Source organism: Pseudophryne corroboree, chromosome 3, assembly GCF_028390025.1.
Source record: "Pseudophryne corroboree isolate aPseCor3 chromosome 3, aPseCor3.hap2, whole genome shotgun sequence".
NCBI classification, from domain to species: Eukaryota; Metazoa; Chordata; class Amphibia; order Anura; family Myobatrachidae; genus Pseudophryne; species Pseudophryne corroboree.
Window position 1 is genome coordinate 38,176,110 of NC_086446.1, and position 25,226 is coordinate 38,201,335.

The 25,226-nt window shown below is 47.5% G+C and overlaps 1 protein-coding gene across 4 annotated transcripts in view; it reads right to left on the reverse strand.

The window, feature by feature from the left end:
- LOC135054647 (zinc finger protein 271-like) overlaps positions 1–25,226 on the reverse strand; it is a 104,965-nt gene that overhangs the window by 63,251 nt on the left and 16,488 nt on the right. For 2 of the 4 annotated variants that reach the window (XM_063957881.1, XM_063957878.1), the window contains exon 2: positions 8,258–8,321. The exons of 1 other annotated variant lie outside the window; for it this stretch is intronic. The gene's annotated coding sequence lies outside the window, so the exon portion shown is untranslated. One more of the 4 variants, XM_063957879.1, reaches the window with a different exon arrangement.

The following is a 25,226-nucleotide window of genomic DNA, read 5'->3' on the forward strand; positions in this document are numbered from 1 at the left end:
GTAGAAAAAGGTTCCCCACTCCTGCCCTAGAGAGTGCCCTTGATGAAGTGGCTCCAGCTACCCATTACACTCCACGTAGGTTTAGATGCCAACCATGGCACTCTAAATCAACAAGACACCTACAAAAACTGTCACGTAGAGTAGAACGTCAGTGGCGTAAATCTCAGAATCCAAGTGACTTTCTCACATATAAGACTACCTACCACTCCTATCGTCAGGCCCTGGACACTGCCAAACATATTTCCAATCTCTCATCTCTTATCATGCCACCAACCCGAAGCCACTTTTTAATACATTTAAATCACTTGTTTACCCTCCCTCACCTCCCCCACTAGCTACTGTCAGTGCACAAGAACTTGCTTCCTACTTCAAGGATAAGATTGATAAAATCCGAGATGAAATGGTATGCTCTAACTCAGCCAGTGACCTGCTCAATTCCTTACCTGAACCCTCTGGCACTTTCTCTTCATTTTATCCCACAAGTGAAGAGTAAATAACAACACTCTTTTCATCCTCCTACTCCACTACTTCTCCTCTTGATCCTATACCCACACAAGCCAGTAAAACTTTGTCTCCTGTGCTTATCCCACCCTTAACTAAAATCTGTAATCTCTCTCTCTCTCTCACTACTGGTATCTTTCCTTCTCTGCTTAAACATGCAGTGATTACTCCCATTCTAAAAAAAAACAACTCTCACCCACACGCACTCTCTAACTACGTCCCATTTCTCAGCTACCATGTCCCTCCAAGCTACTTGCGAGACTTGCCTACACTCGCCTTACACACTTAACTCCCACAACTTATTGGTCCCACTTCAGTCAGGCTTTCGTGCCCAACACTCCACAGAGACGGCACTAACCTAAGTAGTGAATGATCTGGTCACTGCTAGATCAAAAGGCCATTACACACTTCTTATTCTTCTAGATCTCTCTGCTGCTTTTGACACTGTTGACCACTCTCTTCTCATACAAACACTACAATCCCTAGGTTTTCAGGACACAGTCCTTACTTGCTTCTCATCCTACCTATCTAATCGCTCTTTCAGTGTTCACTTCTCTGATTCTACCTCTTCTTCTCTACCTCTATCAGTTGGAGCACCGCAGGGCTCAGTCTTGGGTCCTCTGCTGTTCTCAATCTATACCTCATCTCTTGGTAAACTAATCAGCGCCTTCGGATTTCAGTATCATTTGTACGCTGATGATTGTCAAATCTACCTAACCTCCCCAGATTTATCAACATCTGTATTGGCTAGTGTCACTGAATGCCTGTCTGCCATTTCATCTTGGATGTCATCTCGCCAACTTAAACTCAACAATGCCAAAACAGAATTAATTATTTTCCCACCAGCCAAGAGTAGTTACCAACCGGATATCTCCATAACATGTTGACAGTGCGACTATCCACCCTACCCCACAAGCTCGCTGCCTAGGTGTCAGCCTTGATTCTGAACTGTCCTTTGTTCCACACATTCAATCTGTCTCTAAATCATGTTACATGCACCTAAAAAACATATCCAAAATACGCCTTTATCTTACACAAGACACTGCAAAAACTCTAATCCATGCACTCATCATCTCCCGCATTGATTATTGTAATAGTCTCCTGACTCGTCTTCCCAAACATAGGCTATCACCACTACAATCCATTTTAAAAGCAGCTGCAAGGCTAATCTTCCTCGCCAGACGTTCTTCATCTGCTGATCCGCTCTGTCAGTCCCTCCACTGGTTACCAGTGTTCTACCGTGTTAAAATAAGATTTTACTTACCGGTAAATCTATTTCTCTTAGTCCGTAGTGGATGCTGGGGACTCCGTAAGGACCATGGGGAATAGACGGGCTCCGCAGGAGACATGGGCACTTTAAGAAAGAATTTGGATTTTGGTGTGCTCTGGCTCCTCCCTCTATGTCCCTCCTCCAGACCTCAGTTAGAGAAACTGTGCCCGAAAGAGCTGACAGTACAAGGAAAGGATTTTGGTAATCCAGGGCAAGATTCATACCAGCCACACCAATCACACCGTATAACTTGAGATAAACATACTCAGTCAACAGTATGAACAACAACAGAGCATCAGATCAACCCTGATGCAACTATACATAACCCTTATTTAAGCAATAACTATATACAAGCATTGCAGAAGAAGTCCGCACTTGGGACGGGCGCCCAGCATCCACTACGGACTACGAGAAATAGATTTACCGGTAAGTAAAATCTTATTTTCTCTAACGTCCTAGTGGATGCTGGGGACTCCCTAAGAACCACGGGGATTATACCAAAGCTCCCAAACGGGCGGTAGAGTGCGGATGACTCTGCAGCACCGAATGAGCAAACACGAGGTCCTCCTCAGCCAGGGTATCAAACTTGTAGAACTTTGCAAAGGTGTTTGAACCTGACCAAGTAGCCGCTCGGCAAAGCTGTAATGCCGAGACCCCTCGGGCAGCCGCCCAAGAAGAGCCCACCTTCCTTGTGGAATGGGCCTGAACTGATTTAGGCAGCGGCAACCCTGCCGCAGAATAAGCCTGCTGAATCGTGTTATAGATCCAGCGAGCAATAGTTTGTTTGAAGCAGGCACCCCAAGCTTGTTGAAAACATACAGGATAAACAAAGATTCTGTTTTCCTGACCTTAGCCGTTCTGGCTACATAAACCTTCAAAGCCCTGACCACATCCAGTGACTCGGAATCCTCCAAGTCAGTAGTAGCCACAGGCACCACGATAGGTTGGTTCATATGAAATGATGAAACCACATTCGGCAGATATTGTGGGCGGGTCCGCAATTCTGTTCTATCCGCATGGAAAACCAGATAAGGGCTTTTATGTGACAAAGCCGCCAATTCTGACACACGCCTAGCCGAAGCCAATGCTAATAGCATGACCACCTTCCACGTGAGATATTTTAATTCCACCGTTTTGAGTGGTTCAAACCAGTGTGATTTCAGGAAACTCCCAAGGTGCCACTGGAGGCACAAAAGGGGGCTGAATATGCAGCACTCCCTTTACAAACGTCTGAACTTCAGGCAGAGAAGCCAGTTCTTTTTGAAAGAAAATGGATAAGGCCGAAATCTGAACCTTAATGGAACCCAATTTAAGGCCCAAAGTCACTCTCGCCTGTAGGAAGTGAAGGAAACGGCCCAGCTGGAATTCCTCCGTAGGGGCATTCCTGGCCTCACACCAAGCCAGATATTTTCGCCATATACGGTGATAATGTTGAGCGGTCACATCCTTCCTAGCCTTTATCAGCATAGGAATAACTTCATCCGGAATGCCTTTTTCTGCTAGGATCCGGCGTTCAACCGCCATGCCGTCAAACGCAGCTGCGGTAAGTCTTGGAACAGACAGGGCCCCTGTTGCAACAAGTCCTGTCTTAGAGGCAGAGGCCACGGGTCCTCTGTGAGCATTTCTTGCAGATCTGGATACCAAGTCCTTCTTGGCCAATCCGGAACAATGAGTATTGTTCTCACTCCTCTTTTTCTTATGATTCTCAGCACCTAGGGTATGAGAGGAAGAGGAGGAAATACATAGACTGACTGGAACACCCACGGTGTCTCCAGTGCGTCCAGAGCTATAGCCTGAGGGTCCCTTGACCTGGCGCAATATCTTTGTAGCTTTTTGTTGAGGCGGGATGCCATCATGTCCACCTGTGGCAGTTCCCACCGACTTGCAATCTGCGTGAAGACTTCTTGATGAAGTCCCCACTCTCCCGGGTGGAGGTCGTGCCTGCTGAGGAAGTCTGCTTCCCAGTTGTCCACTCCCGGAATGAACACTGCTGACAGTGCGCTTACGTGATTCTCCGCCCAGCAAAGAATTCTGGTGGCTTCTACCATCGCCACCCAGCTCCATGTGCCGCCTTGGCGGTTTACATGAGCCACTGCAGTGATGTTGTCTGACTGAATCAGAACCGGTTGGTCGCGAAGCAGGGACTCCGCTTGACGTAGGGCGTTGTATATGGCCCTTAGTTCCAGGATGTTGATGTGAAGGCAAGTCTCCTGACTTGACCACAGCCTGTGGAAATTTCTTCCCTGTGTGACTGCCCCCCACCCTCGGAGGCTTGCATACGTGGTCACCAGGACCCAGTCCTGAATGCCGAATCTGCGACCTTCGAGAAGGAGAGCACTCTGCAGCCACCACAGGAGAGACACCCTGGCCCTGGGGGATAGCGTGATCAACCGATGCATCTGAAGATGTGATCCGGACCACTTGTCCAACAGATCCCATTGAAAGGTCCTCGCATGGAACCTGCCGAAGGGAATGGCCTCGTATGATGCCACCATCTTTCCCAGGACTCGCGTGCAGTGATGCACTGACACCTGTTTTGGTTTTAATAGGTCTCTGACCAGTGTCATGAGCTCCTGATCCTTCTCCATCGGGAGATAAACCCTCTTCTGGTCTGTGTCCAGAATCATGCCCAGGAAAGGCAGACGAGGTGTAGGAATCAACTGCGACTTTGGAATATTTAGAATCCAGCTGTGCTGTTGTAATACTTCCCGAGAGCGTGCTACGCTGATCAGCAACTGCTCTCTGGACCTCGCCTTTATGAGATCGTCCAAGTATGGGATAATTGTGACCCCTTGCTTCCACAGGAGCGACATCATTTCCGCCATTACCTTGGTAAATATTCTCGGTGCCGTGGAGAGACCAAACGGCAACGTCTGAAATTGGTAATAACAATCCTGTACCACAAATCTTAGGTACGCCTTATGAGGTGGATAAATGGGGACATGAAGGTATGCATCCTTTATGTCCAGAGACACCATAAAATCCCCCCCTTCCAGGCCTGCGATGACTGCTCTGAGCGATTCCATCTTGAACTTGAACCTTTTCAGGTATATGTTCAGGGATTTTAAATTCAATATGGGTCTGACCAAACCATTCTGGTTTCGGTACTACAAACATGGTCGAATAATAACCATTTCCTTGTTGAAGGAGGGGAACCTGAACCACCACCTGCTGAAGATACAATTTGTGAAATGCAGCTAACACTATTTCCCTCTCTAAGGGTGGAAGCTGGCAGGGCCGATTTGAGGTATCGGTGAGGGGGCATCTCTTCGAATTCCAGCTTGTATCCCTGGGACACAATCTCTATCGCCCAGGGATCCTCCTGGAAGTGAACCCACTTGTGGCTGAAATTTCGGAGACGCGCCCCCACCGGGCCTAGCTCCGCCTGTGGAGCCCCAGCGTCATGCGGTGGATTTAGTGGTAGCCGGGGAGGACTTCTGTTCCTGGGAACTAGCTGTGTTGTGCAGCTTCTTTCCTCTGCCCCTGCCTCTGGCAAGAAAAGGACGCACCTCAGACTTTCTTGCCTTTCTGTGATCGAAAGGACTGCATTTGGTAATACGGTGCTATCTTAGGTTGTGAGGGAACATATGGCAAAAAATTTGACTTTCCAGCAGTAGCTGTGGAGACCAGGTCCGAGAGACCCTCCCCAAACAATTCCTCACCCTTGTAAGGTAAAACCTCCATGTGCCTTTTTGAGTCGGCATCACCTGTCCACTGCTGAGTCCACAGGGCCCTTCTGGCAGAAATCGACATTGCATATATTCTAGAGCCCAATAGGCTAATGTCTCTTTGAGCATCTCTCATATATAGGACAGCGTCTTTTATATGCCCCAGGGTCATTAATATAGTATCCTTGTCTAAGGTATCAAGTTCCTCAGATAAGGTATCCGTCCATGCTGCTACAGCACTACACACCCAGGCCGACGCAATTGCCGGCCTTAGTAAGGTACCTTAATGTGTATAAATGGACTTCAGGGTACCCTCTTGCTTTCTATCTGCAGCATCTTTTAGGGTGGCCGTATCCTGTGACGGCAGGGCTACCCTCTTGGATAAGCGTATTAAAGCTTTGTCCACCCTAGGGGAGGATTCCCAGCGTAACCTGTCCGTTGGCGGGAAAGGATACGCCATAAGCATCCGTTTGGAAATCTGCAGTTTTTTATCTGGATATTCCCAAGCCTTTTCACATAACTCATTGAGCTCGTGTGAAGGGGGAAAGGTCACCACCTGCCTTTTTTCCCAAAACATATGAACCCTCTTGTCAGGGACTGGGGTTTCATCTGTGATGTGCAACACATCCTTAATTGCTATAATCATATAATGGATGGATGTAGCCAACTTGGCTGTAACTTTGCATCATCGTAATCGACACTGGAGTTTGAATCCATGTCGGTATCTGTGTCAACAATTTGGGATAGTGGCCGCTTCTGAGACCCTGACGGTCTCTGCGACATAGGATCAGGCATGGGCTGAGACCCCGACTGTCCTAAGCTTTCAGCTTTATCCAACCTTTTATGCAAGAAACATTATCATTTAAAACCTTCCACATATCCATCCAATCAGGTGTCGGCGCCGTCGGCGGAAACACCACATTCATTTGCTCCCGCTCTGCTTCCACATAGCCTTCCTCATCAAACATGTCGACACAAGCGTACCGACACACCACACACACAGGGGATGCTCTTTTTGAAGACAGTTCCCCCACAAGGCCCTTTGGAGAGACAGAGAGAGAGTATGCCAGCACACACCCCAGCGCTATATGTCCCAGGAATCACACAGTAACTTAGTGTTAACCCAGTAGCTGCTGTATATTATGTTTTTGTGCCTAATTTATGTGCCCCCCCTCTCTTTTTACCCTCTTCTACTGTGAATCTGCAGGGGAGAGCCTGGGGAGCTTCCTCTCAGCAGAGCTGTGGAGAAAAAATGGCGCTGGTGAGTGCTGAGGAAGAAGCCCCGCCCCCTCAGCGGCGGGCTTCTGTCCCGCACTTATGTACAATATTATGGCGGGGGCTCATACATATATACAGTGCCAAACTGTATATATGTCCAACTTTTGCCAAGAGGTCCTCATTGCTGCCCAGGGCGCCCCCCCCCCCCCCCTGCACCTTACAGTGACCGGAGTATGTGGGTGTAGTGTGGGAACAATGGCGCACAGCTGCAGTGCTGTGTGCTACCTCAGTGAAGACTGGAGTCTTCTGCCGCTGATTTCGAAGTCTTCTTGCTTCTTTCACCCGGCTTCTGTCTTCCGGCTCTGCAAGGGGGACGGCGGCGCGGCTCCGGGATCGGACGACAAAGGGTGAGATCCTGTGTACGATCCCTCTGGAGCTAATGGTGTCCAGTAGCCTAAGAAGCAGGACCTATCTGCAGAGAGTAGGGCTGCTTCTCTCCCCTCTGTCCCACGATGCAGGGAGTCTGTTGCCAGCAGAGCTCCCTGAAAATAAAAAAACCTAACAAAATACTTTCTTATAGCAAGCTCAGGAGAGCTCACTAAGTAGCACCCAGCTCGTCCGCGCACAGATTCAAACTGAGGTCTGGAGGAGGGGCATAGAGGGAGGAGCCAGAGCACACCAGAATCCAACTTCTTTCTTAAAGTGCCCATGTCTCCTGCGGAGCCCGTCTATTCCACATGGTCCTTATGGAGTCCCCAGCATCCACTAGGACGTTAGAGAAATATAAAATACTTTTATTTACATACTTGGCTATTAACCAAACTGCACCATCATACATCTCCTCACTAATCTCAAAATATCTCCCTACCAGACCTCTCCGCTCTGCATAAGATCTGCGTCTCTCATCCACATGTATTACCTGTTCCCACTTAAAATTACAGGACTTTACCCGGGCTTCACCTACTCTGTGGAATGCCCTCCCACGCACAATAAGACTTTCCTCTAGTCTCCAAACTTTTAAACGTTCCCTGAAAACTCACCTCTTCAAACAAGCCTATCAAATTCCAGACCCACCCACTTAACCTTTAATGCTTCACTATCTAATTACATCCTCTCTGTACAGTCCACATAACCTCACATATTTTGTCTTCCAACATTGCTGGGTGATCATATCATACAACCCTTTAAGAACCTAGCAATCTGGTGGACCATTATGTAACAGGTTGCATCTATCCTTGTGTGTCAATGCCTATTTCCCTATAGATTGTAAGCTTGCGAGCAGGGCCTTCCTACCGCTATGTCTGTCTGTCTTTGCCCAGTTTTGTTCTATAACTGTTGTTCTAAATGTAAAGCGCAACGGAATATGCTGCGCTATATAAGAAACTGCTAATAAATAAAATAAATAAATAAACAAATAGTGATGGCAAAAAACAAAGTCGGAGATCTGTGCCCAACTTTTGTTTTTGGACACCGTGAAAAACAGCGAAAGATACTCACAATAATTCCATTTCTTTACAATACTTCATGGCAGCCCTTACTATGGGTAGACACCCCCTTCTCCTTAATTAGACAGGAGTTTTTTTCCTTAGGATCTGCCCACCTTGGGTATATAGCTGTACTCCTCCCTTTCCGCCTTGTCTTTGGATGTCTCCGTATAAGAGATCCTAGAAAAAAAACAAAAAACACTGACATCAGTTAGGGCAATTCATGGGCTGCCATGAAGTATTTCAAAGAAAAGGAATTTTCTAAGTATAATTGGCTGTTTTCTTTTTCCTACGTCATGGCAGCCCTTACTATGGGATATACCAAAGCCTAAACATGGGAGGGACTGCAATAATCACAGTCCACAATTCCGCAATTATGCTTAAGTCATTTTTTATTCATACCAAGATATTACTGAAACTTGGTGGGACAAAACTCATGATTGGACAGTTAAACTGGAGGGTTATACACTGTTCAGGAGAGACAGAACAAACAAACGAGGTGGAGGGGTATCTCTCTACGTAAAACCTTTTTTAAAACCTGACATAAAGGATGACATAAAGAACTGTTAATACTGTGGATTCTTTTTGGGTAGAAATTGCATGTGGGGGAAAGGGAACTAAATAGCTACTAATAGGGATATGCTACAAGCCGCCTGATATTAATGTGTCTGATTTGTTACTGAAGCAAATAGAAAAAAGCTGCAGGATTAGAAGACGTAATAGTGTTGGGTGATTTTAACTATCCAGAGATTAACTGGACAAATGATTCATGTGATACTGCTAGGGGTAATAGGTTCTTAAACACACTAAATGATCACTACTTACTTCAATTAATCGAGGAACCTACTAGGTACAATGCAATTTTATACCTGGTACTAACAAACAATAGGGAATTGATATACACTGCTCGAAAAAATAAAGGGAACACTTAAACAACACAATGTAACTCCAAGTCAATCACACTTCTGTGAAATCAAACTGTCCACTTAAGAAGCAACACTGATTGACAATCAATTTCACATGCTGTTGTGCAAATGGAATAGACAACAGGTGGGAATTATAGGCAAATAGCAAGAGACCCCCAATAAAGGAGTTGGTCTGCAGGTGGTGACCACAGACCACTTCTCAGCTCCTATGCTTTCTGGCTGATGTTTTGGTCACTTTTGAAAGCTGGCGGTGCATTCACTCTAGTGGTAGCATGAGACGGAGTCTACAACCCACACAAAGGGCTCAGGTAGTGCAGCTCATCCAGGATGGCACATCAATGCGAGCTGTGGCAAGAAGGTTTGCTGTGTCTGTCAGCGTAGTGTCCAGAGCATGGAGGCGCTACCAGGAGACAGGCCAGTAAATCAGGAGACGTGGAGGAGGCCGCGGGAGGGCAACAACCCAGCAGCAGGACCGCTACCTCCGCCTTTGTGCAAGAAGGAACAGGAGGAGCACTGCCAGAGCCCTGCAAAATGACCTCCAGCAAGCCACAAATGTGCATGTGTCTACTCAAACGATCAGAAACAGACTCCATGAGGGTGGTATGAGGGCCCGACGTCCACAGGTGGGGGTTGTGCTTACAGCCCAACACCGTGCAGGACATTTGGCATTTGCCAGAGAACGCCAAGATTGGAAAATTTGCCACTGGCGCCCTGTGCTCTTCACAGATGAAAGCAGGTTCTCACTGAGCACATGTGACAGAAGTGAGAGTCTGGAGACGCCAAGGAGAACGTTCTGCTGCCTGCAACATCTTCCAGCATGACCGGTTTGGCAGTGGGTCAGTAATGGTGTGGGGTGGCATTTCTTTGGGGGGCCGCACAGCCCTCCATGTGCTCGCCAGAGGTAGCCTAACTGCCATTAGGTACCAAAATGAGATCCTCAGACCCCTTGTGAGACCATATGCTGGTGCGGTTGGCCCTGGGTTCCTCCTAATGCAAGACAATGCTAGACCTCATGTGGCTGGAGTGTCAGCAGTTCCTGCAAGACGAAGGCATTGATGCTATGGACTGGCCCGCCCGCTCCCCGGACCTGAATCCAATTGAGCACATCTGAGACATCATGTCTCGCTCCATCCACCAACGCCACGTTGCACCACAGACTGTCCAGGAGTTGGTGGATGCTTTAGTCCAGGTCTGGGAGGAGATCCCTCAGGAGACCATCCGCCACCTCATCAGGAGCATGCCCAGGCATTGTAGGGAGGTCATACAGGCACGTGGAGGCCACACACTACTGAGCCTCATTTTGACTTGTTTTAAGGACATTACATCAAAGTTGGATCAGCATGTAGTGTGTTTTTCCACTTTAATTTTGAGTGTGACTCCAAATCCAGACCTCCATGGGTTAATAAATTTGATTTCCATTGATAATTTTTGTGTGATTTTGTTGTCAGCACATTCAACTATGTAAAGAACAAAGTATTCAATAAGAATATTTCATTCATTCAGATCTAGGATGTGTTATTTTAGTGTTCCCTTTATTTTTTTGAGCAGAGTAGAATATTACAGTAAGGGAACCCATGGGAAACAGTGACTACACACTGATCACATTAAATATCAGTTTTTACAAACAGCCCTATATAGGCTCTACTAAGACTCTAAACTTTAGCTTCGCCAAATTTACCATGACGAGGGAAGCTTTAAGGGACAATGACTGGGAAATTTTGTTTCAAGGCAAGAACACCACAAAGAAATGGGATGTATTAAAAACGCTGTTTGCTAGTTATACTCGTAAATTCATTCCCATGGGCAGCAAATGAAGGAGCAATAATTCCAAACCAATGTGGCTTAACAATAAGATTAAGGAAATGATGGACAAAAAAAGGCGAGCATTCAAAAAGTATAAATCAGACGGGAAGGCAGAGTCATTCCAGTACAAATAGGATTTTAATACCTACCGGTAAATCCTTTTCTCTTAGTCCGTAGAGGATGCTGGGGACACATTAAGAACCATGGGGTATAGATGGGATCCAGGAAACATGGGCACTTTAAGACTTTTAAGGGGCGTGACCTGGCTCCTCCCTCTATATCCCTCCTCCAGACTCAGTTTGGAACTGTGCCCAGGGAGACGGACATTTCGAAGAAAGGAATTATTATTATTAGCAAACCAAGGCGAGCATCACACCAGCTCACGCCTCAAGCATGTCGTACAACATGGCATTCAACTGAACACGTCAACGGACATGAACAAAGTCAGCAACAAGCTGAATAAAACAGAAAACACAACTAGTGTGTAATCACAACTAATACTGCAGATACAGTACGCACTGGGACGGGCGCCCAGCATCCTCTACGGACTAAGAGAAGAGGATTTACCGGTAGGTATTAAAATCCTATTTTCTCATACGTCCTAGAGGATGCTGGGGACACATTAAGAACCATGGGGATTATACCAAAGCTCTAAAACCGGGCGGGAGAGTGCGGACGACTCTGCAGCACCGATAGACCAAACTTGAGGTCTTCATCAGCCAAGGTATCAAACGCGAAAAACTGAGCAAACGTGTCTGACCCCGACCAAGTAGCATCTCGGCAAAGTTACAATGCCGAGACACACCGGGCAGCCGCCCAGGACTAACCCACCTTACTAGTAGAGTGGGCCTTCACCGATTTCGGTAATGGCAATCCTGCCGTGGAATGAACCTGCTGAATCGTATGACAGACCCAGCGTGCAATAGCCTGCTTCGAAACAGGACACCCAAACTTGTTGGGAGCATACAGGACAAACAGAGCCTCTGTTTTCGCCATCGGAGCCATTCTGGCTACATAAACTTTCAAAGCTCTGACCACATCCAGAGACTTCGATCCAACCAAAGCGTTAGTAGCCACTGGCATCACAATCGGTTGGGTCATGTGGAAAGCTGAAACCACTTTCGGCAGAAAATGTTGACGAGTTCTCAACTCAGCTCTATCTTCATGAAAAATCAAATTAAGGGCTCTTGTGAGACAAGGCCGCTAACTCATACACCCGCCTTGCGGACGCCAAGGCCAACAGGATGACCACTGTCCAAGTGAGGAATTTGAATTCCACCTTACGCAAAGGTTCAAACCAATGCGATTGCAAGAACTGCAACACTACAGTAAGACCCCATGGGGCCACAGGGGGAACGAATGGAGGTTGGATGTGTAACACACCCTCCACAAAAGTCTGAACTTCAGGAAGGGAGGCCAATTATTTTTGAAAGAAAACTGAGAAGGCAGAAATCTGCACCTTAATGGAGCCCAATTTTTAGCCTCTTATCCACACCCGTTTGCAGAAAATGGAGAAAACGCCCCAGTGAAAACTCCTCCGTAGGAGCCTTCCTGGATTCACACTAAGACACCAATTTACTCCAAATACGGTGGTAACATTTCGACGCAACTCCTTTTCTGGCATGAATAAGAGTGGGGATGATCTCACAGGGAAAACCCTTGCGAGTTAGGATCAGGCGTTCAACCGCCATGCCGTCAAACATAGTCGCTGTAAACGTGATACACACACGGTCCTTGCTGCAATAGGTCCTCGCAGAGAGGAATAGGCCAGGGATCTTTTACGAGCAATGCCCGAAGATCCGGATACCAAATCCTCCTCGGCCAGTCTGGGACCACGAGGAGAGCTCGAACTGTTGTTCTTCTCAAGATCTTTAGAACTTTGGAACTCGAGGAAGTGGAGGGCAAAAAATAGGATTTTGGTACTTACCAGGTAAATCCTTTTCTTTGAATCCATAGGGGGCACTGGAGTACTCTTGGGATATGGACGGCTTCCACCGGAAGAAGGCACTGAATAAATTCATTTTTGAGACTACTCCTCCCCTCCATATCCTCGAGCACTTCAGTGTTTTTTACTGAGCCGAACAGGATCGATAGAGAGATTGACAAAAGGAGAATTACATATAATCTCACGGACAACAATAAAGTTGACACAAAACGTAACAGACAACTAAACAGTTGACACCATAACTGATTAACCTTTGTTAAATTTAAACCAGTCGTGAAAGTGTGTTACCATAAGAACCACTGAACTTTCTAAAACAGGTAAACTGCTCTGGGTGGGCGTCCAGTGCCCCCTATGGATTCAAAGAAAAGGATTTACCTGGTAAGTACCAAAATCCTATTTTCTTTTTCATCCACTAGGGGTCACTGGAGTACTCTTGGGATGTACCAAAGTTTCCTCCGTGGCGGGAGAGCTGTTTGGCACTTGTAACACTAAACGGCCAAAGCTAGATGCTGATGCCGCGAACGTATCAAACTTGTAAAAGCGCACAAACGTGTGCACTGAAGACCAAGTAGCCGCACGGCAAAGCTGTGTCGTAGAAGCCCCACGACTCGCTGCCCATGACGTTCCCACAGAACGTGTGGAATGAGCTGTTACTGATGTAGGTGGCTGTAACCTAGCATGAAGGTAAGCCTGACGTATGGTCAGTTTGATCCATCTGGATAAGGTCTGCTTAGAGGCTGGCCAACCCCTCTTAGCCGCATCATAGAGAACAAACAACGTATCCGTCTTACGAACCGTAGACGTTCGGGATACATAGACGCGTAATGCGCGAACCACATCCAACGTTTCAGCATTCTCTGTTAAAACCGGAACTACTATTGGTTGATTGATGTGAAAAGACGACACTACCTTTGGTAGAAAAGCGGGATTCGTCCGAAGTTCCGCTCTGTCATCATGAAAAACTAAATAAGGTGACTTGCACGACAAGGCACCCAGATCTGAAACACGCCTAGCCGAAGCTAAGGCTAAAAGAAAAATCGTTTTCCAAGTGAGAAATTTAATATCCACTTGTTGTAAGGGTTCAAAGTAATCGGACTGTAAGAAATCTAAAACCAGATTCAAGTCCCATGGTGCTGTAGGTGGAATGAAAGGAGGCTGTATCCTCATTACACCCTGTAGAAACGTATGTATTGACGGCAACAAGGCCAATTTCCTTTGAAAGTAAATTGACAACGCAGATACCTGCACCTTTAGTGTGGAAAGACGTAGTCCTCCATCTAACCCCATCTGTAAAAATAACAAAAGACGGGATAAATTAAAAGATGATGTCGGAAATTTCCGAGCTTCACACCAACCTATATAAGTACGCCAGATTCTGTAATAATGAGCTGCCGTAACCGGCTTCCTAGCTCGTACCATGGTTGGTATAACAGACTCAGGAATGCCCTCTCTTCTCAAGATGGCCTTTTCAACAGCCACCCCGTCAAACGCAGCCGCGCTAAATCGGGGTAAAGGAACGGACCCTGTTGTAACAGGTCCGGACGTAGTGGGAGTGGCCACGGATCGTCTGCGAGTAAACCGAGGAGATCCGAGAACCAAGTCCTCCGAGGCCAATGAGGCGCTATTAGTATGACTGTGACGGACCCTCTCTTGATCCGTTTTAGCAACAGCGGGAGCAGCGGAAACGGTGGAAACAGATACACGAGGCTGTACGGCCACGCGGCTGTGAGAGCATCCACCGCCACTGCCCTTGGATCTCTTGTTCTGGACACATATCGTGACACCTGATGATTGTGGCGGGATGCCATCAGATCCACCTGAGGGTAACCCCACCTCTGGATCAACATCTGAAACACTTCTGGATTTAATGCCCACTCTCCTGGATGAAAATCCCGACGACTGAGAAAATCTGCCTCCCAGTTGTCCACTCCCGGAATGAACACTGCCGACAATATCACCTGGTGATATTCGGCCCATCTGAGGATCCGAGCTACTTCCCGCATTGCCATGCGGCTTCTCGTTCCTCCTTGTTTGTTTATGTATGCGACTGCCGTCGCATTGTCTGACTGCACCTGAACAGTCTGAAAACGAAACATGTACACTGCTTGTCTTAGAGCATTGTAAATCGCCCTGAGTTCCAGAACATTTATGGATAGCGATCTTTCGTGATCTGCCCAGAGGCCCTGGAGCCGATAACTCTGAACTACAGCTCCCCAACCTCTGAGACTTGCGTCTGTTGACAGAATTATCCAATTCACGACGCCGAATCATCTCCCTGCAGATAGATTGTGTATTTTTAACCACCAGAGAAGAGACACCCTGACTTGTGGCGACAATCTCACCCTGTGGTGCATCTGCAGATGTGATCCCGACCATTGCGCTAACACCTCCAGTTGAAACGGACGTGAGTGAAATCTTCCGAACTGAAGTGCTTCGAAAGCCGCCACCATTGTGCCTAAAAGGCGAATGCACAAATGTACTGAGACTGTGCGTGGCTTGAGCACTAATTGCACCAGATGACGAATGACCTGTACTTTCTGTTGTGGCAGGTAAACCTTTTGATTTACTGTATCGAGAATCATCCCTAGGAATTGAAGTCGTTGACACGGAATTAGATGTGATTTCTTTAAACTGACTATCCAACCGTGCTGAACTAGTACATTGTACGTTAGCAAAGCATGCTGGAGAAGCAATTGTTGAGACGGAGCCTTTATGAGTAGATCGTCCAAATACGGAACAATTATTACTCCTAGGGACCTGAGATGAGCTATCATCACGGACATTACCTTGGTGAATACCCGAGGCGCTGATGAGAGGCCAAACGGCAGAGCCTGAAACTGGTAATGGTCTCGCCTTATTGCAAACCTTAAGAAACTCTGGTGAGGTGGCCAAATCGGAATGTGTAAGTACGCATCTTTGAGATCCAGTGCAATCATGAATTCCTGTGGCTCTAACCCTGCAATTACTGACCTGAGAGATTCCATCTTGAATCTGTGGTAAGTGACGTAATGATTGAGACCTTTTAGGTTCAATATTGGCCTGACTGAGCCATCTGGTTTTGGTACCAGAAACAGACTGGAATCCGACACAGGCAGTCCTGTCGTGAAAAATCTTCCTGTCGGAAGATAATCGAACTCTATTTTGTAACCCTCTAATACTAAATTGCGGATCCACCCATCTGTGGACGTCTGCAGCCACGCCCCCTGAAAGCTCTGAAGGCGTGCTCCCACAATTGGAGATCCGAGATGGGCTGGGAGCCCGTCATGCCACTGGTTTGTTAGTGGTCTTAGTGTCTTGACGACGTGCATTGGATTGTCGGGCACTACGACCCCGACCTCTTCTACCAGGCGTGACTGCTCCTGTGCCCTGCCCACGAAAGGGCTGAGTTCTAAAGGATTTGAACGCCGGACCAGAATATTTCCGTTTAGGTATAGTTGTAGGCGATGGAAGAAACACAGACTTTCCTCCAGTAGCCTCAGAAATCCATTTGTCCAATTCAGGACCGAAAAGCTTCTCGCCATCATAAGGCAATGCCTCTATACCTTTTTTAACCTCCGTCTCCGCCTGCCAAGAACGCAGCCAAAGTGCTCGTCGTACTATGACTAGCGATGAGGACAGGCGAGAAGTAAGCTGACAGACGTCAGTAGAAGCTGTACATAGATATTCAGCAGCTTCCCAGATTTGATCCGCGAGAAGTATAAGATGGTCATCTTGCAGAGCCGACTTGAGCTCTTTTATCCATACCATTAATGCTTTAGTAACCCAAATGCCAACCAACCCAGGTCTCAGCAGCACTCCAGCTGCTGTATACATGGACCTTAGCATAGCCTCTATTTTACGATCTGCAGGGTCTTTAAGCGTAGTAGCAGTTGGTACTGGTATGGTTAACTTCCTTGTAAGTTTAGATACGGATGAATCCACCGATGGTGGGTTCTCCCATGTAGCTGTCATGGACTCTGGAAACGGGTAACTCGATTTAAATCTACGAGGTATAGAAAACCGTTTATCCGGATTTTTCCGTGATTCCAGTAACATTTTATTAAGAGATTCCGAAATAGGGAAACACATCGGAGATCTCTGTCGTTTAGTAAAGACTACCTCATCATTCGTCAGAGGCTCCTCAGTTTCCGTAAACTCCAGCGACTGACGTACTGCTCTGATGAGATTATCAATACCTGGGCTGTCAAAATCGTCACTATCTGACTGTTGGTCTATTTCGCCCTCCTCATACTCCTGTTCAGTGAGGTCTAGTATCCCAGAGACTGGAAAATTATTAGGAAAAGGAAACTTATCTTTTCCACTCAAGGTGGACCTCTGACCAGATTGAGACTCCCCTGGTAACTCAAATGGTCTCATTTTAAACTCAGATCTTGCCGCCTCTCTTTCTTCACGAGAGGCGGCCAGCTCTGATTGTAAACCAACTAATACATCTGCAAGTAAAGCCCATGGAGGGTCCAGAGATGCTGGCTTTACTTCTGGAATGGAAATCGTATTTGTGGCTGTATTAACAACACATGCTGTACATGTGGTGGATCCATCAGGCAACACACTCTTACAGACATGACATGAAAAATGTTTCTTAGATTTTGCTGGTGTCTTACTCATTATAAAGACAGACAATACAAACTACACACAGACAGTCTGCACGACTCAGTAATAACACCAAAGTTCCTTGTATATATCAGGCAAGTGCAGTGCCTCCCAGCAATAAGAAAACTGACCCCCAAATTCCCTAGTACCACTCTTAAGCCGAGATGTAATATAGGAATCCTGGAACAGACAGGAGAACATTAAACATGTTAAGCACCAAGTTTTTCTACAAAGCTTAACACTGCCAATACTGCTAATGTCTCCCCCCACCCCCACGACCTCCGTGTACAGCACCGGGTCGGGGCCTGTGGAACTTTGCATAGGGCCGTGTGAGCGGCCTGTACCTGTAGGCCAAGGCAGCGGGGAACTCCTCGGCTGCTGCGGGCGGTCAGCGGGAGCAGAGAGCGTACTGTATAGAGCCGTGGAGCGGCCTATGCACACGCGCTCCCGGCCCGCCACACACAGCATAGAGCGGAGTGGCCTCCTGTGTAGCCAGGCAGCGGGGAACATATCGGCTGCTGCGGCGCAGGGAGCAGCGGTCTGGTAACTTAAGATGCTGGGAGCGGCGGAGAGTGAGAGTGCGCTGCATAGAGCCGTGAAGCGGCCTATGCACACGCGCTCCGGGCAGCGGTCGCTAGTGAGTGAAACATGCCCAATACAATCCCCAACAGTGGGGCGGCAGTATAAGCTGACCGCCCCTACCCAACATACCTGGACCGTGACAAAAGTCTATGACGGGGCTTCTCATCCAAGCTCCGTCCAGCTTTTTGCAGGCAGCCTGCAGGTGGAGTGAGGGAGCTCTTTACAGAGAGGTCCGACACTCACGGCGGTTCTCAGCCGCTTCCACTGTCCCTGACCCACGCCTGTTAGAAGGGGGGAAAGGACGTGGAAATCCTTGAAAGGAAAAAAAAAAAAAAACTTAGAAAAAATTCCAATACTTTGTGGACGAGCTCCACTATGCCTTCTAACTGTGTCGAGCACAGAAAAAACACTGGAGTGCTCGAGGATATGGAGGGGAGGAGTAGTCTCAAAAATTAATTTATTCAGTGCCTTCTTCCGGTGGAAGCCGTCCATATCCCAAGAGTACTCCAGTGACCCCTAGTGGATGAAAAAGAAATACACCGACTGAAAACACCCACGGTGTCACCAGTACATCCACTGCCGATGCTTGAGGGTCCCTGGACCTGGAACAATGCCTCTGAAGCTTCTTATTGAGCGAGACGCCATAATGTCTATATGGGGAACCCCCCAGAGATTTGTCACTACTGTGAAGACATCTTAATGGAGGCCCCACTCTCTTGGATGGAGATCGTGTCTGCTGAGGAAGTCTGCTTCCCAGTTGTCCACCCCAGGAATGAATATTGCTGACAGAGCGCATGTACACTTTTTCACTCGGCGGAGAATCTATGTGGCTTCTGCCATTGTTGCTCTACCGTTTTGTCCTGCCCTGGCGGGTTATGTACGCTACTGCTGTAACATTGTCCAATTGGACCAGCACGGGCATAGTGTGAAGAAAACGTTCCGCTTGTAGAAGGCCGTTGTAAATGGCTCAACTCCAGAACATTGATGTGGAGATAAGTTTCTTGACCTGACCATCTTCCTTTGTCTTGGAAGACTGGATTATCCCCCAGTGTATGTGGAGGTGAGATCCGTACCACTTGTCCAACAGATCCCACTGAAACACTCTGGCATGGAAGCTGACAAATTGAATGGCCTCGTAGGCCGCAACCATCTACCCCAGCAACCAAACGCATTGATGGATGGAGATTGTTACTGTTTTCAGTAAGAGTTTTACCAGACCCTGAATCTCTAGAGCTTTTGCCAGTAGAAGAAAAACTCTCTGCAGGTCTGTGTCCAGTATTATTCCCAAAAACGCCAACCGCGTCGACGAAATTTAACTGTGATTTTGGCAATTTTAGGAGCCAATCATTGAAGTACTGTCAGGGATAGTGCAATGTTCTGTACCAACTGATCCCTGGATCTCGCTTTTATCAGATCGCCCAACTACGGGAATTGTGACTCCTTGCTTGCGGAGGAGAAATATCATGTCCGCCATCACCTTGGTGAAAATCCTTGGAGCCGTGGTATACCCAACGGCAACGTCTGGAATTAGTAATGACAAAACCTGAATAGCAAACCTCAGGTAAGCCTGATGTGGAGGATAAAAAGGAACATGCAAGTAGGCAACCTTTATGTCCAATGACACCATAAAATCCCCATCCTCCAGACTAGAGATCACCCCTCGGAGAGACTCCATCTTGAATTTGAATTTCTTCAGGTAGAAATTGAGAGATTTCAGGTTTAGGATCGGTCTGACCGAGCCGTCCGGCTTCAGGACCACTAACAGACTTGAATACAAGCCTGCTCCCTGTTGTGATAGGGGAACTTGGATAACAGTCCGGTTTTGGCACAACTTGGAAGAGAATCTGGTAAGGCCGATTTGAAAAATCGGCGGGGGAAAAAATCTTGAAACTGTAGTTTGTACCCTTGGAACACCATTTGTAAAACCCACGGGCCCAGGCCTGAGCGAACCCAGAACTGACGGAAGAGTTTTAAACGCGCCCCCGTATGGGAGTCCCAGAGTTATGCGGTGGATATGGTTGAAGCCGGGAAGGACTTTTGCTACTGGGAACACGATAATTCGGGTATTCCTTTACCTCTTTTCCACCCCCTATTATTAAGGGAGGAAAACCTCGTCCTCTCCAGCATTTATTGGACCAAAAGGACTGCATACGATAGTGGTGTGCTTTCTTTTGTTGCGTAGGCACATAAGGTAAAAAGGACGACTTACCCGCGGCAGCCGTATCCAAACAAAACACCACCTTTATATGAGAGATTCCATATTTTTCTTAGCATCAGCATTCCACTGGTGAACTCACAAGCTCGCCTAGCTGCGACTGACATGGAATTGGCCCTTGAACCCAAAAGGTCAATGTCCCTCGCAGTTTTCTTTCTGTACGCTGTAGCGTCCTTGATATAACCGTGCGTCAAGAGGATGCTATCCCTAACTAGGGCATCCAAAGCAGATGACAAGTTCTCTGCCCACTGCTGAATGGCGCAAATCACCCACACGAATGCAATAATAAGACTGAGTTGCGTACCCGTATTGTATATTAAAGAAGCTTCCTGCTTACTAGTAGCAGGGTCCTGGAGGGCTGCTGCCCCAGAGTGTGGCCGAGCGACCTGTTTTGACAACGAGATAGGGCTTTGTCCCCCTTGGGGGTGATTCCCACGGTTTCCCATCAGCGGGGGAAGAAATGGGTATGCCACCGTAATCCTTTTAGGAAACGGAAACTCTCTGTCAGGGCTGTCCCAGACTATTTCAAAGAGAGCGTTCAGTACATGAGAAGGAGGAACGTAAACACCGGTTTCGATTCCTTATACATATGTACCCTTATATCCGGAACAGCAGGGTCATTAGTGATATCAAACACATCTTTACTACTACAACCATGTACTGAAACGCATTGCCAATTTGGATTTAATCTGAAAACAGCATAGTCGACACTGGAACAGAATCTGTGTCGGTACCTGTGTCACCTAACTGGGTGAAACCACATTCTATAAGACCCCGAGGGGTCCTGGACCTGCAATAACATATCTTCTACAGATCTCTTCCATCCCTGAGTCTGAAAATCAGATTCACCAAATGTGCAACTAATATGAGCCGCATTTGCATTCAGGACACACCAAGCATTCACCCAAATCAACAGTCGGCGGTGCCGACAGGGCCACCCCCACAACAGTTTGTGTCCCAAGTACATTCTCCCCCAGGGAGAAACATGCGGCCTCAGACATGACGACACACGTGTGTCATCGACAACTAACCTATAGTGGACAGACTCTACACAAAGGCTGTCCTAGAGACACAGGGGGAACAAGCCAGCTCACATCCCAGCACCAAATGTACAGGTCTGAACTGATTGGATCCAGAACTGCAGCTCTTATAATACAGCATGATATATTAAACGCCCCCCCTACCCCTCCCCCCCCCCCTCAGTGTAGCCAACCCTGATCCTTGTACAGTATGTGAACAAGGACCAGCGTCTCTGCGGCTGCCGAGGAGGAAATGGCGCCGAGTTCAGTGAGCAGTGGGGATGAAGCTCCGCCCCCTTAATAGCGCGCTTCGGTCACGCATTTATTTATATATTTTTATACTGGCGGGGATTAGGACAGTGCCTAGGCACTTATGTCCCCTCTGGCCAGGTATTTTATGAGGTAATGCTGCGCCAGGGCGCCCCGCCCAGCGCCCTGCACCCTGTGTTGGTGATGTGTGTGGGAGCATGGCGCGCACTGTGCTTCCCTCGCTGCACTGTACCTCAGAATGCAGTCACTGACGAGAAGTCTTCTTGTCTTCTTCTACTCACCTGTCTTCTGGCTCTGAAAGGGGGTGACGGCAGGCTGTAGGAGTGAGCATCCGAGCGTACCCGGCGATCATCACCTTTCAGGAGCTGAAGCATCCAGTCAGCAGAAGCAGAGTCCTGGAACTCACTAGAAGTGGGTCATACTTTTCTCCCCTCAGTCCCACGAAGCAGAGAGCCTGTTGCCAGCAGCCTCCCTGAAAATAAAAAACCTAACATAAGTCCTTTCAGAGAAACTCAATAGAGCTCCCCTGGAGTTTATCCAGTCTGCCTGGGCACAGTTCTAAACTGAGTCTGGAGGAGGGATATAGAGGGAGGAGCCAGGTCACGCCCCCTTAAAAGTCTTAAAGTGCCTATGTCTTCTGCGGATCCCGTATATAGCCCATGGTTCTTAATGTGTCCCCCAGCATCCTCTAGGACGTATGAGAAATAAGAATTGTAACAAAATATGCAAAAATGAAATCAGAGTGTCTAAAATAGAAACGGAAAAGCTAATAGCAAAGGAAAGTAAATCAAACCCCAAAAAGTTTTTTGAATACATCAACAGTAAAAAATTAAATAAAGAGAGTATAGGCCCCATAAAAGGCAAGCTGGGCGTCCTAATCAAAGACGACATTGACGTAGCGGAAGAATTAAACGAGTTGTCCTCATTAGTATTTACAAAGAGGACCAGATGGCGGGATTGATGTATAACCTCAGCATTGGGAATGTCCCACTGCAAAGTGCTTATTTCAGTGACGAAGAAATCTGTGACAGATGAAAAAAAATTAAGCTATATTAATCACCTGGCCCTGATGGAATTCACCCATGGTTCCTCACGGAGCTACACTCCTTATTATCAAGACACCTATATGTGATTTTCATGGACTCACATCAGGGCATGGTTCCCAAAGACTGGCGTTTAGTAGAAGTAGTGCCAATATTACAATAATCCAGAATCTCTCCTGACTCTGCACTAGACACATCATCCAGATCCTCCTCAGACAGAAGCTCTGGTGATAACATTCCATAATCATAGTCCAGACTAGTCTGGGATACAAAAGTTTTCTTCATCCATTCCATCAACTCTATAATGCTGACTGGATGCATCAGCCACAGGTACAGATTCCACACAAATTCGCATCCCCTGAGAATGGTCTATCACATGCAAGACAAATCCTAGACAGATTATTTTTCTTGCAACTCCTCTTCTTTGCTCCACAAATAGGCACACTAGAATACAATCAATCAATGTACTAATCAGAAACCCTAACTAATCTAAGAACATGTATAATGAGTAAACAGCCCTCTGAGAGGACTTACTTCGGATGGGCAGAATCAGGCTTTTGGGGAGAAGGCTCTTCCATGCTGATTCAGGTAAACAGAGGGCTCCAAAGCTGCTCCATACCTCCTGGTGCATGGTGTCAACTTTATCAGCCCTTTGCGCACATGCATCACCCACCCGGAAGCCGCGGGAACCCTGCAATACAGCAGCGGTGGAAACCGGGCCACTGACCGCCCGTTCACCGCACCATGCAACCGCGTCCAGCCTCTCCCCCGGGCACCAACACCACCACAGAGTGCAGCTCTACCGCGGCCATTCTGGGAAACAAACATGAGGTAAGTCCTATAAAAATAGGATTTTAATTACCTACCAGTAAATACTTATCTCGTAGTCTGTAGAGGATGATGGGGTCCATATTAGTACCATGGGGTATAGACGGGTCCACCAGGAGCCATTGGCACTTTAAGAGTTTAATAGTATGGGCTGGCTCCTCCCTCTATGCCCCTCCTACCAGACTCAGTCTAGAAACTGTGCCCGAGGAGACGACATACTTCGAGAGAAGGAAATACACAGATAGTGGTGAGATTCATACCACCTCACACAACAAGGCAAATCCGGCTAATATGCTGCAAAACTCAGCAACAGCTGAAACAGTAAAGAACGCAGAACTTACCCAGGAACCAGGTAGTACTGTACCAAATAACCACTGCAGGATAAAGAAGCGCTATGCGGGTGCCCAGCATCCTCCACGGACTACGAGAAAAGGATTTACAGGTAGGTAATTAAAATCCTATTTCCTCTAACTTCCTAGAGGATGCTGGGGTCCATATTAGTACCATGGGGATGTACCAAAGCGCCCAGAACGGGAGGGAGAGCGCACAGGCTCCTGCAGAACTGTTTGACCAAATTTGAGGTCATCAGAGGCCAAAACGTGTTCGACCCAGACCAGGAAGCCGAGACACCCAGGGCAGCTGCCCAAGAAGAACCCACTTTACGAGTAGAGTGGGCCTTAACAGATTTTGGACATGGCAATCCTGCCATAGAATATGCATGCTGGATAGTGAACCTGATCCAGCGAGAAATTGTCTGCTTAGAAGCAGGACACCCAATTTTCTTGGGATCATACAGGACAAACAGAGTCCGATTTTCTGTGACGAGCAGTTCTCTTCACATAGATCTTCAAAGCCCTCACAACATCCAAGGCCTTTGAAGCAATGGAGGAATCAGTAGCCACTGGCACCACAATAGGTTGGTTGACATGAAAAGCCGACACAACCTTAGGAAGGAACTGTTGACGAGTCCCAAGTTCCAACCCATCTTCATGGAAGACCAGATAGGGACTTCTACAGGACAAAGCACCCAATTCCGATACACGTCGCGCAGAAGCTAATGCCAATAAAGTGACAGCCTTCCACGTGAAAAACTTGACTTCAGCCCCCTGTAGAGGCTCAAACCAATCCGATTGTAGGAAATGCAACACCACGTCACGATCCCAGGGTGCCGTCGGCGCCAAAAAGGGAGGCTGGATGTGCAGAACCCCTTTCAGAAAGGTCTGAACCTCAGGGAGGGCAGCCAATTTTTTCTGGAAGAAAATGGATAATGCCGAAATCTGGACCTTGAGGGAACCCAACCTCAGGCCCATATCCACACCTGCTTGGAGGAATAGGAGAAAACATCCAAGTTGAAACTCCACCTACTTTTTCCAAATTCGATGGTAATGTTTAGCAGTTACTCCCTTACTACCCTGTATCAGAGTAGGAATAACTGCGCTCGGAATACATTTACGAGCTAAGATCTGGAGCTCAACCGCCATGCCATCAAACGTAGCCGTGGTAAGTCATGATAAGCGAACGGACCCTGTAGTAGAAGATCCTCCCGAAGAGGCAGAGGCCTTGGATCTTCCAGCAGTAGATCCAGCAGATGCGCGTACCAAGCCCTCCTTGGCCAGTCCGGAGCAATGAGGATTGCCAGAACCTTTGTTCTTTTTACAAGCTGAAGAACTCTTGGAATGAGAGGAAGTGGAGGGAACACATACACTGACGGGAACACCCACGGCGTTACCAGCGCGTCCACCTGCTTGTGGGTCTCTCGACCTGGAACAGTACCTCCACAGCTTCTTGTTGAGACGGGAGGCCATCATATCTATGTGAGGAACCCCCCACAAACCGATTACCTCCCCAAACGCCTCTGGGTGGA